The sequence below is a fragment of the Oryzias latipes genome, chromosome 7, assembly GCF_002234675.1.
Source record: "Oryzias latipes chromosome 7, ASM223467v1".
Lineage (NCBI taxonomy): Eukaryota > Metazoa > Chordata > Actinopteri > Beloniformes > Adrianichthyidae > Oryzias > Oryzias latipes.
In genome coordinates, this window is record NC_019865.2 from 29679789 (window position 1) to 29687445 (window position 7657).

Genomic DNA, 7657 nt, shown 5'->3' on the forward strand with positions numbered 1-7657 from the left:
GAAAATAAAGGCATTGTAATCAGACACTTTAAAGGTTATTCCGTCTGATTCTGTTTATTCATGAGGCGCCAGTTCATAGTCAGGTTGTTTTCAAAGAGCTTTATCAGTTATAGTTGTTGTAAACCAGCATTTCAGTCCAGATCATTCCAGTAAATTCACATTATTTCACATAACAACAGTCTAAGATGAATGAAAAATGATTGTCCAACAGATTCCATTTAGGGATGTTCAGTTTATAAAGCACACCGGAGGGTAAGACGCACTGCAGATGTTTGAGAAAACAAAAGTATTTTTATATATCCTAAAAATTCTCATGACCATTGTATTCCCTCTTTACATGCTGTCCTGGGCAAGCTTCGTAACTGTGCCAGAGTCATTGACTATAAATATGAACAGCAGGACCCCTCATCCCTCCCATCCCAAACAGGAAGTCTCTGCTGGCTCCAAGAAGCCAAAATCCCACAGACTTCTGTAGAAAAATAAACAGCTGATACTCAGTCATTCTGTTGGTCAGAATAACTTTTCCTTAACATCTACATACTCCAATTTTTAGTGACGTTCTTTTATGGCAAGTTATTCAAGTTTCAAACTGACCAATCACATGCCTTAGTAAAAGCATGTGATGCTAAGGCAGGTTTGATAAAATCGATTAATTGATCGGAATTGCTCCAAGCTTAATAGATCAATAATCAATCCATAAAAGTAGAGATCAATCTTTTATGCCTTTCCTTTTCTGGTTACCTAACGCATAACATCAGTAAAGCCCAAGTCCACTAGCTTGATGCTAACGTAAAATGGAATTTTCCATAGGACAGCTAATGCTAACGCTCAGTCGACCTAAACATTGGTGACTAAATGAACAGCTTTACAGTGCTCATCATAAATGAGTAATCCCCACTACATTAGTCAGAAAACCTTTGGTGTCTTTTTTAGAATCAACATTTTCTGTGAAATACTAAACTATACACCTCCAAAGGTGGGCCATTGGTTACAAACAACATATGATCATTTGCACACACAAAAAAGTGATTTTCCAAACAAATTTATTCAAGCCCATGTTGCAAAACATGAGTTCACTACAGTCATAGTCTTAGGAGAAAAGCCAAACTTAAGACCACCAAATTCTAATTAACATGCATTCAACCACAGGCGAGTCTAATAATTAATTGAAGAGGTGTCCAGCACACAGGTGACTAGAAAAGGGCATTTCTTTAACAAAGAACAGCCCTTCCCATTTCACGCTGTCAGCAATTGCTTCCCATGGAAAAGAAATGTCACAAAATCTGAGACAGGAAATCAATTATTTGGACAAGAAAGGTGAGGACTACAAGAAGATCAGCAAAGCTTTACATATCAGTCAAAATAGCATAGCAAAAGTGATCCAAACATTGAATAAAGATGGAAGTGCAACTATCCTACAGAGACGTGGATGTATTCATTTAAAAAAGATCTGCAGCACCATCAGTAATCACCTCTCCATGTCTGGGTTTATGAGTTCATTCAGTCTCCCGCTGCAAAAGGATCTTTCTTCCGCTACTTCTGTGTCTCTGTGACCCACGTTAGTTCAGGAGAGAAAAAATAAAAACAAAAATCCAACTAGACAATCTTTTAACCCTCTTGCTATCTTAGATGATCCCACCCTTGCATTGACGTGTTATTCCTACAATGACAAAGGCGGATAAAGGGGATAAGATTCACAAATCATTGAAGAAAAAAGGTTCAGAGCACTGTCTAGTGGGTCTAGATGACCCATCTCAGAATGTTAAAGTGCCTAGGATAGCAAAAAGGTTAATAATTGTCTTTATGAAAAGATGAAATAAATCATAAGATTTAGGAGGCCCAAGCAAACATGCTCCGCTGCCGGTCATAGCGAGCTGCTGTAATGGGATCCGACGGGGGCGACCACAAGTTGACGACCTGTCTAGGCTGTATCCCTCCTTTGCCCAACAGTCGCCGGGACAGACTCCAGCAACTCTTCAGCGCCAGCAGGTTAAGAATATTGTTCCAGGCCGTCCACGTAAGCTAACTTCTCAACAGGAGCGTCTTCTGATGAGAAAAGTTAAAGAAGACCGCCATGCAACTTCACTGCAGCAAGCTAAAGCAGTAGAAAGTCATACTGGATTGACTGTTTCCTGTGACACCATACGGCGCACACTGCAGAGGAATGACATGCATGGTTATCGTCCATGAAGGAAGGCTTTCCTAAAGCCCATGCACAATAAAGCACGCCTAGAATTTGCTAGACCCCATGCTGAAAAAGATGAAGACTACTGGGGCTCAATACTCTGGAGTGATGAGACAAGAATCACCTTTTTGGAATTGATGGTTTTAAAACTGTATGGCGTCATAAAGGTGAGAATTTCAAAGGAAATGCATGGTTCCTACAGTGAAACATGGCGGTGACAGTGTCCTAATGTGGCCTGCATGAGTGATGCTGGTGTGGAAGGGGGGGCTGTATTTCATTGATGGTGTCATGAACTCAACAATGTACTGCTCTAGACAGAAGGACAAGATGCTGCCATCACCTCATACACTTGGTCGTTGAGCACTTCACCAACACGACAATGATCCAAAACACATTTCTAAAGCTACTGCTGCATTTCTGCAGAAAAACAGGGTGAAGGTGATCAAATGGCCAAGTATGTTTCCTGATCTGAACCCAATCCAACACCTGTGGAGAATTCTAAAGAACAAGTAGAGCATCACTTTCCATCCAGGATCCAGGATCTTCTTGAAGACTGGACAAAGATAAATGTTGCAATATGTCGCCAACTTGTTCATTCCATGCCTAGAAGACTTGGTGCTGTCCTCAAGTACAACTGAAGATTATGTGATCTAAGTTTGATCATTAACCTTAATTTCATGTTATGAAGTTTAAGAAGTGTTCAATAAAACTTAACCTTGTGAGAAGTATGTACTCATTTATGCTGAGCACTGTATAAACTCACAGGCAGGACTTTTCCAAACTCTTTTGAGGAAAAACTTTTTAAGGTAACCATTAGTGGTCTAAAGCACTCCTCTGTAATAAAGTATAATGCTATTGCGCGAGCTCCACCTAGTGGCCAAACTGAAACGCCCTTCAGGAGAGGTGGAACATTTATTTTGGTAATATGAGCAAATTTAGAGCCTTTAAAATCTTATTATCTGCACATTTTTGTTGGAGCTTCTCCTTTTGACAACACTGCATGGTGTTATCAATCTTACTGGTTTGTTATTTCACTGATAAATGTTACACTATGTGAACTCTATCAAATCCAAATCAATATATTCAAAACACATAAAGATTATTAAAGTATTTCTATACAGATATGTCTAAATGTGTAAACCATGTAAACTTAAAATTAAATCAAATTGAAATGAATCGAGCGGATCGAAAGAATGGCTAATCGAATAGACCCAGGCTCTAGCATGTTAAATCAAATTAATTCTGGAAATTATTGGTGAAACCAGCCCTATGTGGTTCCTGCTAGTCCAAACCTCCAACATTTGATTGACGGATTCTCCAGAGCTGCTTTTAGTGGTAGTGGTGTGGACTTCAGACATACTTACTCATGATTGGCGACAGTAACTGCCCTAAAAAAGTTGACTCAGACCATTGACTGTAAAAACAATGGACAGTTTAACCCCTCCCTTCTCGTTATCCTAAACAGGAAGTATTCGCTGGTTCTAAGAATCCAAAATCCCATAGACTCCACTTGAGAAATAGACAGTTTTTACTTAATCATTTTATTTGTGAGAGTAACCATTCTTGCTTTGATACCGTCTTCTTGTCAACGTCTTCTTTCTAATCCTAATTTAAAAAAAAAAAAATTCTTTATCGTTAGTTAGTCAAGTTATTAACTGACCAATCAGGTGCACATGGGTCTGATGACAAACCTCGGAGGCATTTGATTGACAGATTTTGGGTAGCCAATAGCAGTACACTTCATTCTGTCTGTGAAGGGCTTTTCCTTCTTATTTTGCAATTCTTCCTAAAACGTAAAAAATAAACATTTTCCCATGTCTCTCACACTCAACGTGGATGAAAACCAGGAGTGAAAAACTATAGAAATGAGAATAAAAATTATCAAATGCAAAATAACCTTTGGCAGATTCAAATGTTTGAATGGTTCTCTCTTAACGGCGTGTACAATTCTCCCGAGCCGCGTTATTGACTGGATAAAGGGAAAGCTGAAAAGAGTGTGTGTTTCCATCACACAAATGCGCAAAAATAAATCGAAATTCTAGAAATGTGTAAAAAACACAATTAGGCAATTACACTGGTTTCATTAAACCATAATTTTGCAAATAAACACTAACCAACTCCTGCGATAAGTCCTTCAAAAACACGGATGTGAACAATACCTTGGATTTACAGCAGATACATTCAAATTTCTGTCAGTGTATATCTCATTACAATGTATGGAGGACACGGGGGATGTTTAGAGGTTGGATGTATTCATTTAAAAAAGTTCTACAGCACCATCAGTAATCACCTCTCCATTTCCTGGTTTATGAGTTCATTCAGTATCCCGCTGCAAAAGGATCTTTCTTCCGCTACTTCTGTGTCTCTGTGACCCACCTTAGTTCAGGAGGGAAAAAATAAAAACAAAAATCCAACTAGACAATCTTTTGATAATTGTCTTGATGAAAAGATGAAAAATATCATAAGATTTTGGAAGCCCAAGCAAACATGCTCCGCCGCTGGTCATAGCGAGCTGCTATAATGGGATCTGACGGGGCGACCAAAGGTTGACGACCTGTCTAGGCAGTATCCCTCCTTTGCCCAAAAGTCGCCGGGACAGACTCTGGCAATATGCGCCAGCAGGTTAAGAATATGGTTCTAAACTGTCTACCTGTGCAGAACTGTTGCTCTTGTGTCTCATTTAATTTGAAAAAGTGTTTCAATCGCAGTTTTGCGAAATATGTCCATTTCAATATGCCTCAAAAACCACCTCGTCCAAGCACAAAAACTCCTTTTCCATAAATTCATTTTTTTTTAAATTGTCATGTGTTTATTACGCAAATTTAGTATCGCAAATCCAATTTGCGCAATTTCATAGTCAAGGGAAACACAGCATTCAAGAAAGAGGTAGAGGCATGGAAAGAGGTGGGGACTTGCAATAAGCTCAATCCTGTTTGGCGACAGTAGTTGCCATAGACACGATGACTCAGAGCAACTCGGACCAATCACAGTCGACTGGTTTCAACATGGCAGCGCCTGTGTCAGGAAAAAATGGTGAGGGATTTGGCCTGAATTTGCGAAAGGTAAGTCATTTTCTATGGGTGACGCCTCGATGTGTCCATTTTTTTTTACAGTCTATAAAAACTATTTTATTTTGACATCTCCTTTGGAAATTTTCTCTAACGCAAAGTTTAACTACAAGCTGTAGAAATATTTGCAGAACTATGCCGCAGATGTTTTGGGAGCTACCACTAGCTTGAGCATCTCATAAAGAGAAATACTAGAACGCACTCGGCAGAGCATGTTTGGAAGCAACAGCCTTGAAATGGATTTTGCTGCATTTGGTTTGATGCATCAAGTTTTAAGCGACAACTCCAGAGACCAAAATCTCCTTTTGACTCACCAGACAAATTGACTGGTAGATTTAAAAAAAATCTACCAACCAAATGAGTCCATTATTTGACAAAGAAAAAATAATACAGTGTCAAAAAATGTTCTATAAATGATTTTTGTTGCATTTATCCACCACATATTAAAGTCTGTTCCGTGAAAATACTGGTCCGTGATCCCATGTAAGAGACACACAGAACCGCTTGTTGGCATGACATCATAGCATTTAGTATTGTGGCATCGTAGAATTTAGCATCGTATCATTTAGCATCGTAGCATGATAGCATTAACATCGTAGCATGATAGCAGTTAGCATCGTAGCATGATAGCATGTAGCATCATAGCATTTAGCAATGTGGCATTTTAGCATGTTAGCATTTAGCATTGTAGAATATTAGCATCGTAGCACGATCACATTTAGCATAAGCATCGTGGCATTATAGCATGTAGCATTGTAGCATTTAGCATTGTAGCATCGCAGTATTTAGCACCGTAGCATGATAGCATGTAGCATCGTAGCATTATGGCATTTTAGCATGTTAGCATTTAGCATTGTAGCATGACAGCATTAGCATTCTAGCATGATAGCATTTAGCATAAGCATTGTGGCATTAGAACTCGCTGCTGGTGAGTTCTCAACTGCTGCTTCCCCTCCTCGATATGAGAGCCAAGTGGCAAAAGAAACTCAAGTGTAAAATGAGGAAGATGAGGCAGAGGTCCAAGTGAGCTGCCCTCTTCCTTGTGACTGAGTCGTGGCTCGCGGTCAGCATAACAGCTGCTGAACCAGAATTAAAACGATTCTGACTCTGAGGCCTGTGGCGTTCACGCCTGTCCAAGTCTGTGGAGGAAGCAAACCTTGAGGGAAGATATTTGTTTTGCGACATTGTGAACTCTACATTCTTTAACTTTTGTCATGTGTTGTTCTTTATACTATGATTAAAGGTTTTGGTTAAAAAAAAAAGTATGTAGCATTTAGCATTGTAGCATCAAAATGAAAACAGCTGTGGATGATCACTATGAACCAGGAGTGAACAGCTCAAAACATAACCAAAACCAAGAACATAACTGAAAAACCAAACCAAATCACAGAATCTTTACACAGTCATTTGACGTAGTGATAAGATGGAGGTACCTACCGGTATATATATATATTACATGACAGTCAGAAGCCTAGAATGACCAGCAGCTTTACTTTGTCCTTCCTTTTCTTTGGTCAGAGCTTGTTTACAGTTTTAACCCATGTGCTATCTTAGATGACCCCATACATTGACGTGTTCTCCCTACCATGACAAAGGTGGATAAAGGTGGAAAGATTTCATGTAATCCATGGACACCAGTGAAGATCACAAATCATTGAAGAAACAAGGTTCAGCACTCTGTCTAGTGGGTCTAGATGACCCACTTCCGAACATTAAAGTGCCTAGAATAGCATAAGGGATAAATGAGAAGCTGTTGGAACTGCGACTGAGGCAGTTTAGTCTGCTTAACCCTTGTGCTATCCTAGGTACTTTGACATTGGGAGTCGGGTCATCTAGACCCTACAAGACCTACAAGACAGTGTTCTGAACCTTTTTTCTTCGATGACTTGTGATCTTCACTGGTTTCCATGGATTACATTAAATCCTCTCCACCTTTATCATGGTAGGGAGAACACGTCAATGTAAGGGTGGGGTCATCTAAGATAGCACAAGGGTTAAGCACAAAAGTTCTTTATAGCTCGGTTGTTTGAGACAGCATGGCAGTGACCAATTGCAATAGGTGACCAGTAGCCAATAAGCATCTGGTCACAAAGCACACTCCAAGGTTGTTTTTACACTTGTGTGTCCCGGTAATCTCAGCCCCCAAAAGGCCAAATTATGCTATCTGCAAAACTGAGAGAGATGATGGCTTCATGGCTCATGAATGAATAAATGAAGCTTAGTTTATAAAGCACTTTAGAACTGCCCCGTGGTACCAAAGTGCTTTACAATAAAAAGAAAGACAAAAGAAAATTTCTGTTTCACTCTCAATAAAGGTCAAACCTGTTGGGGGCTCTGAAGACTGCTACCTCTCATTCATTCATTCATTCATTCAGTCATTCAGTCATTCATTCATTATAAAACG